The following is an 11972-nucleotide window of genomic DNA, read 5'->3' on the forward strand; positions in this document are numbered from 1 at the left end:
GCCAGTTTCAGTTTCTGCAGATTTGTCTTTGTCACACATCTCCTTTTAAAGACTGTAATAAGGAACAATGACTGACACATAGTATGATGCCTTCAAGATCTAAGCTGGATGGCTAAGGATCCTGAAGGCTATCTCTTTTACCAGTGACTGCAGCTTGTTACCTAATTCTTCAAAGATCCTCAGAAAACTTTTCATTCCAAATTAACATATTAAACAAGTAGGGTTTTTTCACAGAAAAATCTTTTTTCTTTTACTGTGGACTCATCATTTTCCACCAACAAGCACACAAAGAGGACCCATTGCTAACTGCTGTCCTCCTTTCCATCTTCAATGTCCAACCAGCTCAGCCCACTTATCACAGGCACAGCCAAGGCAGCTGAGGAGATTGTGGGGAAAGAATGTAGCTTGGCTCCAGTTTAGATACGTGAGAGACAGGACAATGCAGCTGGATGCTGAAGCCATTTGCTATGGTTCTAACCCCAGTTTCTATTTTCCATATTTGCCGGTAATTAGTCCAAAATTGGTGAACTAGGATGGCTGAAAGCAATTCTACCTATTGCACGGCTGCTTATCCTTACCTAAGCTGAAACTAACTCAGCTACAGCTATTTGTGCCACAATTACAGCTAAGAAAAAATACTCTTTCAGGGCTGGAAACAATTGATGTTTATTTCTCTCCAGCCACGTTGATTTTTCCGTGCTTAGACTGTCATATTCAGATTTTGATTAAGGCAAGGAATGAAAAGGCAATATTCAGGAGCACAAATTATATGGTTAACTGAAATAGGTATAATAAATTTCCCATAGTCCCTAAATCTTATTGAGAAAAAAAATTAATTTCAGCAAGAAAAAGCATGTTATTTATGGTTGGGACTGTATGCCTCCCATAAGCAAAACATTGTAATTCTTTCATTTTCACTGCTAATTCCTACCTCAAAACATAGCTGGCAAATATTTTTTTAATTAAGTAACTATTCTGCTTGCATGTTTAGTAGCAAGTTCCTGGCTTCAGGATATTTCCTTTTATTGATGAATAATGTTTACCTTTGGGACAATTTTTTCTCTTTTTGTCTTGGCCAGGTGCTACTTTAAAGCTTAGTGAGGCCTCCACATTTTATACCTGTTTGCATGGTATTATTCTGTCCAAAATTCCAGCTATGTGACATAACACAGTACACTTCTGGACTTGCAGTCTTCTGAACTTGTGAAGTTCTCAATCCCTGAAGTTCTCAATAACTGTTCTTATAGTGACAGCTTATCAAAACCTGAATGATACCAATGTAAAATATGCATGCCCTGATACATCTGAGATAGCTCTTAAAACTAAAAATTAACAGCAAGACTTTTTGTCTCATGTTGGACAAACTCTACTAAGTGCTTATTTAATATTTTAATGGCATTATTCTGTATGTATTTTAAAATAAAATAAATGCCTTAAAACCTATGCTAAGGAACATTCATGCTGTCATTTAAGTGTCATAAACTTATTGCTGATTTATTTTTTTTTTTTAAAGGAGTAAAAAAGTGTATTTTTTCTTGAGGAATCTAGGCATCAGATGCTTCTGCACACAATTAATTGAATTTCCATTCCACTCATATTTATATATATTTAAGTATCTTTTACATCTCTGGAAGATGACACTACAGACTTCTGTACTTAGTTGATGTAAGTTGGGCCCAGCTATCTTACCTCATATATGCTTCCTACATTAGGACTGGTAATCTTTGCAGGAGTCAAAGACTGACATGAATATAAATGCACCAAATGAAGCTGAGATCACAGATATAGCTGCATATTCAGATCTATGGATTTTTTCCATCACTGTTTGAAATCCAAGAGTTCTCAGCTGTCTGATCCCAGTATTTCAAGTCTTTGCAATGAGGTCTAACACTTTTTTCCAAAGAATAGAGGGGCATATGAGAGCTATTTAAAATCACATCTAAATAGGTCATACTCAGTCAAAGGGAATTCCTTACAATTTCAGAACCATGAGGAAAGGCATCATGAAGAAAGATCTGCAAGATCTTTTTGCAAGTGAGTGTGTTTAAGCACTTTTATGAAAGGAAAAAAAAGGGTGATATTTATGACCCTTTGTTGGTGCCATTACCATTGCATAGGTGGTGACAGCTTCAGAGCGACATGAGGTTGCAAGAGCACTTTGCAGGGACACTGAATGAAGAACTGGGGCTTAGATGCCGCTTGCTGTGGTGTAGCATGACCTCGTGTCAGCTGCAGCCCTCACTATTGCCTCCTGATGGGCAGAAGTAGCAGCAAGCTTGACAGTTCCAAACTTCCCTAGAGCTCCCTTCTTTGTCTGCCCCTCCCTTTTGTCTGTGGGTGCATACTTTACACAGACTCTTGAGCCTGGTCTGGCTCAACTGTAACTCCTTCCTCCACTGTTTAACAAAATTCAATACGTTATTGAGAAGCCTTGACTAATTTCTCTTAAGATAGAGTAACTAATATCTTCTAGCAGGATATCATGTCACTAGAATGTGACAGAGTCCTGACTAGCCCTTCAGCTGTCCTACAAGCCTGCAACATCACTGGATGTGGAGTAATCATGAGCCAGCATAGCTGGCGAAATACCATCTGAATATTTCCATATGCTAAAGGAATACTGAACCAGGGAAGCCAGTTTGTGGAAGCAGCATGAAGCAGACAGACCATGCCTTCAATTTTCCTCTGCTCCGATGGTAATTTTTTTGGTCCCAAAGAGCTTGACACGATGTTCCTGAAATATGTTTGCATTTTTTTGCTACCTCAGTGTGAATAATTCACATATCAAATCTGCTGTGAACTGTTAAAAATACGCATACTTCACACAAACTTCTGGTGTTTCATGGCCTCAAGACAGTCTTGACCATTTAACCTGATTGCATCATGGTGTAATGGTATTTCAAGAGTATTTTTTTCATTATATTAGACAAGTCAGTACATGATCAAAGTGTCCAGAAGAAACAAAAACCTACCTGACTTGAACTTGTAAAGTAGTGAAAGCACATAATTTACAACATTTTGAATCCTGACACTAAGGAACAATGTTATAAAGAATGTGATTCACAGTTCTGTAAGTTGTATCACATAGGCAAATTTTGTGAAAAACCAGTTCAGAAGTACAAATACTTGAAGAAATTGAACAAGAAAATTTTAAAAAATCAGAACTTTACTGAGGATTATATCTCAAGAAAGATAAAAACCTTATTTCACCTTTTGACTACAAAATGCGTTCTAGTGAATTTGACAGCCCAGGATTCAACTGAGCAGTCAGTTAATCATGGTTAATTCTTGACAAATTGACTTCTGTTTGTCAACTCGTGAGGCTACAGTTTAATTTTTTTTAATATGGACTTATGTTCTGCAACTTCGCCTTGTTATTCTGTATGAAAAATTATAATCTAATGTCACAGCCTTATAAAAACAGTAATGAAATCTTGATGTGCACAAAGGCAGTTGCAGAACTATTGATTCCAGCAAAATCAGAATTTTATCTTTGCTTTTTAGTACAGGTCTTGAGCATGTAGACTGAAAGAGCTGATCAAAGCAAATCAGCTGTTTTCCTCTGAACTCACTGTCACCAAAAATGCTGTAAGCAAAGGCTTTGATGGCAGAGACTTGCTCTTTGTATAGTTCCCAACAGATTTTAGTGATTGAGACTGGAGTAGTAAACATGTCTTTTTCTTTTGCAGCTGGTATAAATGTGGGTCTCCATCTTCCTCTTTTTAGATACGGCTCTTATGCAATGTTTTTTCAGGAGGTGTGGCAAGAAAAAGACTCTAACAAGGCATGAAAGGGAGGAGGCTGTGTTCAGTACTTTGCTATTTTATTCTATTTTATCTAGAGACAATACAGCCAAAAACTCACTCTGAGAATTTTAGTGGTAATTAAGTACTCATAATCTGCATGCAGTATCAATCAATGTCAAAGCTTCTGGGTTTTTTTTAAGGTATTTGTTTATTTCTACTTTTATTCTAATAATTTTCCTTTCATTTTCAGTTTCCCTCACCAAGAGATATTTTTCATCTTACAGCCTAAGTATGTAAGTTTATCTATACATAAGCAAGTTATTTTCAAAAGTATTTGAAGCATTTAGCCTAACAAGAGAATGAAGGCATGCTAATAAAATAGTACAGCTGCAGTTCTAACATACTAAATGTTTGACTTAACATTTGATGGTACAAACATGAACATTTAACTAGATCAAGAATACTTTCAACATTATTTCTTAAATATTTCATTTGATTTGCTGCGTTGGTGCCAATGAAAATGTATTTGACAAGTAATTATTTTGAATTTGCCATTACATGCCAATTACTTCTCATTGTACAGTACACTTCGCATAATTATTTTCTTCCACCTGCATGATTTTCATGTTGATAACTGTAATTAGCAATACAAAACTCTTTTTATAATACAATAAATACATTTTTAAGGAGTGGAAGCTGATATATTTTTAAGGAAGGTGCAATAAATAGCAGATGCATTAATTTCACCTGGCACATTTTGAGAAGATATTTTCCAATAATTTTAAGTGGAATAACTCTGCTGGAAATATAATCAGATAGTTAAAGTGTGTTGCTGTATGTGGTACAAGATATTAGCAAATGACAGAGCTTTGATAGAAAAAGTCATGTTCCATACAGTTCTAAAATTGTGATCCTTTTCATGCTGGGAATAGATTTTGTCTTTCAGAGAGGTGATTATAGTGTTGTAAGGAGGCACAGATTTATCTTACAACCATTGTTGTCAACATAACTCCAAACTTGCATTAGTGTTAGAATTTGATCTTTTGACCTATTTTTAAACAGTTTGTAATGCACATTAGCCTCTGAGCTCAGAGCAGCCATTGTGCTTGTAAACTAGCTCTCAGAGCATTTAGTGGTCCTGACCAGCCTCAGCTGACACCTCCCCGCCCTGGCACCTGAGGGCTCCATTTCAGCTCAGCCTGAGGCCATCCACCTTGCCCATAGTAGTGCAAGGGCTGGTGGGTCACTGGCTCTGCCACAGCCTTGTCTGGGTATATTGGTGTCCCATACTGTCCTGTCCTGTATTGGTGCCTGATACCCTGGGCTAGGGGCTGCTCCCAGCCCATGTCCCTTGCTGTGGGCAATGGGATTAGAAGACCAGCTCTGCTGTCCCATTTGGGACTTCCTGTTCCCCTGTCCCAGCAATGCAGCTGTTCTGCTGCTCCTGACAAAATTGGTGCCATTATTTACAGGTCATCATGAATGCTGGTGTGCATCTCAATGTCAGTGGGTATCTGCAGCTTTTCACAAACCCCTCGGAGAGCCCTCAGTGAAACATCAGCGCTATTACACAGCATTTGCTTGTGGTGAAATGCTGTGCTACCCCTGCTAGGAGGCAGGGGTAGGTCTTCACACTCATAAACTAGTAAACCTCTACCTCATTCAGAGCTTTTTAAAAAGGTATGTATAAGCATATGTTTAAAGGCTGAGTGAGTTGAGGTTGTTCAGTCTGGAGAAGAGCAGGCTCAAGGGAGCCTTCCAGGCCTTCCAGTTCTTGAACAGGACCTATGAGAAAGATGGGCATAAACTTTTTAGCAGAGCTTGTTAGAATAGGACAAGGGGTAATGTTTTTAGACTAAAAGAGGGTAGATTAGATATAAGGAAGACACTCTTTGCAATGAAGATGATAAAAGACTGGACCAGATTGTTCAGAGATGTGGCAGATGTATCATGCCTGGAAACATTTGATGGCTGATGTCTTTGAGGGAGAATAATGTAAACTTCTCTGCTTTGCAGTATTTTGCAAACATATGTGAAGCTGACCTATCTCTCTGTTAGATTTAATGATACTCCCCCAATCAAAATTGACTTGTCTGTGATAGCACTGATGCTTTTGAAATAAATGAAGCAGGAGACATAGAAACTGAACTTGTTTTTTAATGTATAAGTGGTCATTTTACATGTGTTGTGTATTCTACTTCCACAAAAAATTACTTCCCTTGGTGTTAGATTGAAATTCAATGGCTAGAAGTGAGTATTAATACTGTAGTTTCTAAATAATAACTAATATTTGAATCTAATATCATGCTTACACTTTTTAATGCTTGTAAAAAGCATTATGTGGAAATACAGAAAATAGATGTCAATTTCTGAAGTAGTTTACCTACCACAAAACTTTAATATCAAAACATCTTTCTACTCTGCTTTTGGTATTATCATATATTAACTGTAATGATTATAGAGGTGGGACTAGATTTTCTAAATTTTTAAAGCTTACAGGATTCTTAACTTGTTAAATACTTATGTGTAGTGCTAGGAAACATCTAACTTGTTAGAGGCTCTTAAGAAAGCAAGTAATTTTATACATAATGTGAGTTTTCAGCTGATTTATTTTTGTCTCATGAATCTTATTGAACAACTGAATCTTTTCAAATGTTTTTCAGAAGGGTCCCGAAGGTCTGGAGTAAAATTTCAATGTAGAATCTCAGTTCTTAAAGTCAGGTTGAATAAAACCAAACAAATCAGTTACAAGATATGTCCACGGGATGTCAGCCTTGATTCACGTTTGAAGGTTGCATGGTTACTGCTGACTGCACAGTGTGGCTGAGAGATGATTGATAGAGCAAGGCTGTTAATATCAGTACTACCGCTAACAGCTTTTTTTAAAACTTCAGGCAATTTATGTAATGTAGGAGTCACAGTGCTATCACTATAGCCACTTTGGTTCAAAAAGAGACCAAAACTCGTTATATGGTAGATGTTTTTATAGTTTGCTTTTGAATGTCTATTTGGGCAATGTGTACTGCCTATGGATTAGAAATATCAGGATGGGAATAGCTGATTTGTCCTCCTACCTGGCCTGTAATGTGGTGTGGGCTACTGGAGGTGTCCTTGAAGTAGAGAAAAAGGGAGACACGGGAAAGATCTCTTGTATGAAAGTGTCACCTATTGTAATGGCGGAGAGAGTTTGTTAGGTAACCTGGGCTGCTTAGTGTATGGTTGCCCTTCGCATGTACTTTTCCTTTTTATAAGAACTTAGACCTTTTTAGTGTTATTTTAATGTGATAGACCTTCAACATTCTTTTCTGAAAACCTCTTGAAGATCTTCAGTTTTTCTGTACTGTGGAAAATAAAGTGGATTTTTGAACAATAGATTTCTACACTCTCTTCACAAAAGTGTTTTTTACTGAGCTTTGGGTACTGCATACACAATAAGTATCTAAGGCTATATTGCATTTCCTTATGTTAACCATATCTTCACCTCATGGACAGGGAAATAAAAAGATTCCTTACAGAGCATCAAATAGTAAATTAGTTTTGCTACACTCTATTTGTGACTATGAATGTTCTGTAATGTTTTAGTGCTTAAAATGAGTTCTGTTTGGATCATATCAGAGTATGAAGACCTTCAGAAAAGAGTAACCAAATTCAAAGAAATGTGTAAAAATATAATTCTAGTTAAATGAAATTCATTTAAGAAGCTATCTAAAGTGAGCAGATTACAAGCTCATTTTATCCGTCTTTTTCTGGATCCAAAGGTAGCCTAACAGTCTGCTCCTTCTCTACTTTTAATTAACTGCATTCGTTGCTCACATTTTCAGGAAATCTTTTTTCCCTGATGAAAGTTTTCAAGAATGAGGTGGTAGTGCTGATGAAGGTGTCATAACTGGGAAGGAATGTTCCTTCTGGTTAAAGTTAAGAAACTTCTTTTTTGTTTTCTAGTTTTGTGTTTCTAATATTCTTGAGATGGTATGTTGAGCTGAGAACTTCAAGTACATGCTAGCTGCATATGAGAACATTGAAAGGCCCAGTGCCTGTGAGCAGGATCTTGAAGAATCTTCATTACATTTTTTTCTGTTCTAGGCAGTTTTTTATGTGGATATGCGAATTCAATTTAATTTACAGATTAGTGACTTTTTTGGTGTAGTGTCTTTAATTATTTCACAGTTGTTTGTAGACATTAGAGATGCTGGGAGCACTGTGGGACAGAACTGCTCAAAACATGGTTCAAAACTTGCTTCCGTGAGTTATATAATGACAACTACCACATACCTGTAGAGGTTTGCTGAGTCCTGGGATGATGGTTCTAAGCTGTTATTGGGAACTGGGAGATTATGGATGATGCAGTAAGGTTAGCAAACAGCAGTACTTTTTTTTACTTTTTTTTTTTTTTCTCTGCATGCTCATGAGGCCTGACCTAGACAAAGCAACAACCACTTAAACAACCTGCCTGTTACTTGTGCTGTGGTGCAAAACAGTGGATCTTAGATCTTTTTGCCTCCTTGGCTTGAGAACCTCTTGAGAACTCTAGCCTGGAGTTGAACTTCTTACCCCACTCTAAATATATGCAGCTCTAGTGGAAGGATTTAAAAATAATTTGAGGGGGAAAAAAATGTGTTGTCTCAAATGTAAATGCTTGCTCCTGGTTCTAATCATTGTATATTATTAAGCATGCTGTGCATAGTACAGTTACTCTGTCAAATACAAGCAGGAGGAATTTGCAGTTTACAAGGATTTTGAAGTAGAATTGTGTTTTTTTGCTACAGTCTTCACTGTGTCAGGTAATTGGTCCATCTCAGCCCTGTTGGTAACAGTTGCTATCAAGAAGAAGATAAAGTCAAGAAGGAAGAAGTCCTTTGTCAAAGAATGAGACTTTAAATATACTGAATGCATTACTATTTTATTTGCTTTTAGAAGTCATTAATAGTATAGCCCTTCCTGAGTAGACCATCACAGCTGATGTCTGTTTCCCAGGTCTGTTAAATGTCACCTCAGAAATGAGGAAAAATTTCACCTCCTCCCCTGGAAACCTTTTAGCCAGGGACAGCCCAAGTAAAGATCACTTCAAAGGGCCAAAGCATGGCTCTTTTTTTTTTTTTTTTTTTTTTTTTAACATGGCATTAATGTGGCAGTAGATGGTAGTTCTAATTTTACTGCCACAATTAAATGTTATGACTATGCCTAGTTCTCTTCATATTTGTGTGTATCAGGAACATCTCCTGTAAAGATGCTGGAATTGCAGTAGCTTCAAATTGGTGCTACAGAAATGGGATCATTCCCCATAACACAATACAAACTCTAAGGGAGAAAGGCATGTGACTCCACATCCCTTATCTTTAGCTGCAACTCCTTTCAGGACTGCTTAGATAAGATTAAAAGAACCAGGCTTCCTTCCAACCATCTCCCACTTTTCCACCTGAAGAAATTTGCTGAGAAAAAGAGCAGACACTAGCTGCAGAATTTGAGTCTACTTCAAATGTGCACAAATGCAAATTCAAAGAAAATAGAGCTCATTTTGGCAAACGTGTGTGTGCAGTGGAGCTCTTTTCTGATGTTGCATTTGAGTTGATAGAAAAGATTCTGTTGATTCCTCTGTATCATTCATCCTCTATGGAAAATTGTGTAAATCAAATACTAAAAGAGCTACAAACCAAAATCTGAGAGGTTTCTTGTTGAATTTAGTTTTGGCTTATTTAAACTGACTATTAGTTTAAACTGACTTAAGTTTCAAACTTAAGTAGTCTGAAAATGTAAATTATAACGTTCACTGGAAAACTTTACCTCTGATCCTCTTCACTAATGGTTATTATTTTAGTTTAAGAAAACAAGTGACAGGAGTTATGATCTCTGCTTTGTTTTGCTGGTAGGGGAATGAAAACATAAAGATCTAAATGGCATTAAAACTAAGAAGGAATATTTTATTTTCTTATAGGGTAAACCCACTAAACCAATATTTAGTGTATTCAAATTGCTTATATGATTAGGCTACTAGATGGTAGGTTTTAATGAAAAATTCTATTTGAAATATCCTTATGCCTTCTATATTTAGAAATAATGAAACATGAACAGAGATTATGGATTCTTTAGCATCATTTTGGGAATGTGACCCATGAGAAGCTACCTTTTGCTATGGAGGGAAAAAAAAGGCACCTCCTGCAGCATATGATTGAGGGTATGGAGTGCAATTGTGTCCCTGTGGAAATCAGTAATTTCTGACATGTTTTTATGTATTATTTCTTTATTCTTTTATTCCAGTCCTTAGCTGGATCCCAGTGAGAATTATATTTTGCATAGCTTTCTTCTAATATAACCTTATACTGTTAAAACCTAAAGGTCAAACGAAAATGGAAAACTGGCCACGAATCCCTAGTATTTCACTGTGTTTAACTCAGGATGAGTGTGAGATAATGACAGGTGTCTTTAAAGTACCTTTTGTCCCTTCCTAATCCTGGTTTATGGGGATTTAAGCATCTCAGGCATAGTAAGTAGTCAATGAAATGTTCTATCTCATACATAATTTCCAGGGATCCCTGTGAAGTAGGAAAATATAGAGGTTATAGTGTTGTACCTTCATCTGTTTCTGCTATGTATTCTAGTTGTGTGCTGGAGTAAGATTTGCTCTGGTGATCTTAAACTATATTCAGTTTGTATGTTTTTTCTTATACTGGTGAGTTAGTTTAAATCAGCAGTTTCACAGCTGTGAATCTCACCTTGTGTCTCCTAGTGCTTGATCAGTATGTCAGTTCACATAAAAAGCACTTGTTTTGCTCTAAGAGTAGTAAGGACTTCTGCATATATTGATTATATTGGTTTTGGCTTGCATTCCTCTTTGCTGTGTCTTGTAACTTAATCTGCAATGAAATACTAGGAAGACCAAAATATACTGGGAATGAAGGAAAAGCAAAGAGCAATGTAGAAGAATATGTGATCCATACCAGAATAAGCACAAGTATAGCAACAGAAATAAAGGGAAGACCATGATGTCCTTTAAGAGAACAGTAAATGGTTATTGGTGCTGTTCTGAGAACAAAATTTGGGTTTAAGATTCTCTTTTATTAAATATATTTTAGTGCAGAAATGAAGAGTGCTGACACTAACACTATATATTATCTGAATCTCTGCTAACTGTAGTCAGTGCTTCAATATTTGAAGCAGCTGTAGTTTGATGACATGGAAAAGTTGAATGACAGTAAGACAGGAGAAGAGTTTCACATATTTTTCATGTGTTCTGTAAGGTTCATTGAAGCTCACTTATCTCACTTGATATAAAATATTAAAAAGCTTATCTAAAGGTAATGTATTGCCACACTTAGGAGACTTGTCAAATCCCAAGCAAGATGGAATCCATAGTGGTTCTTGGCAACGAGGTGCATAAAGGAACAGATATGACTAAATCATACTGCAAGGATGGTGTAGGATGCCTGTGTTGATTACAAAGGCTAAATCTTTGCCTTAAATTTCATTATGTTTCTTTGCTGGATATAAAGAAAATGAGATAAACTTCTGCTGGAAAAGGTAAAGACAGATCAGTAAACTTTCTATTTACTAGTCTTTATTTCAGTATTTCTTGATGTCACTGGCTGCCTGTTGTAACAGATTTTTAACAACTTTTTTTTGAAAACTTTACCATTCATATGTATGTGCCTTTGCACTTCAGGCTGAATAATTTAATTACATTCAAAAGGTATCAAACCTTGAACACCACTCAAACAACAGCTAATAAAAATTCAGGGGACTGATTATTTGAAAGGTTGACTGGAAGAACTGATGGTTGACTACACTGAGTTCCTACTTATATCTAGGAAAACTAGAAATCTAATTTCTAAAGTCAGGCTTAGGTTTTTGTCATCTTTTATTTAAAAATGCTCTCTTTTGTTCCTGTAGTAGATCCAGGCATCTCGTGTTTCATTTGAATAATGGCTATGGGTAGCTGTTCACTGACTGCTGATGAATCTTAACTGAAACTACTGAACTTTGGATTTTTGCCTCCAAAGTCTATTGGAGCCTGAATTTAACCTAATGTCTATTTTATTTTTTTAAATTTAGGAGGAAGGTTTTTAACTGTGACCTGTGGAAATAATTGGAATGTTTGTGGAAGGGAAGACATTCTAATTGATATGTACTTGATTACCCATCGGTTTTTCACAGGAAGATGGCAATAATAATATATCTGGACTGCTGGTTCCCTACTCCAGTTTTTTCATCATGCAATAATTAACTGTGTAT

This window comes from Passer domesticus, chromosome 10, assembly GCF_036417665.1.
Source record: "Passer domesticus isolate bPasDom1 chromosome 10, bPasDom1.hap1, whole genome shotgun sequence".
Classification (NCBI taxonomy): domain Eukaryota; kingdom Metazoa; phylum Chordata; class Aves; order Passeriformes; family Passeridae; genus Passer; species Passer domesticus.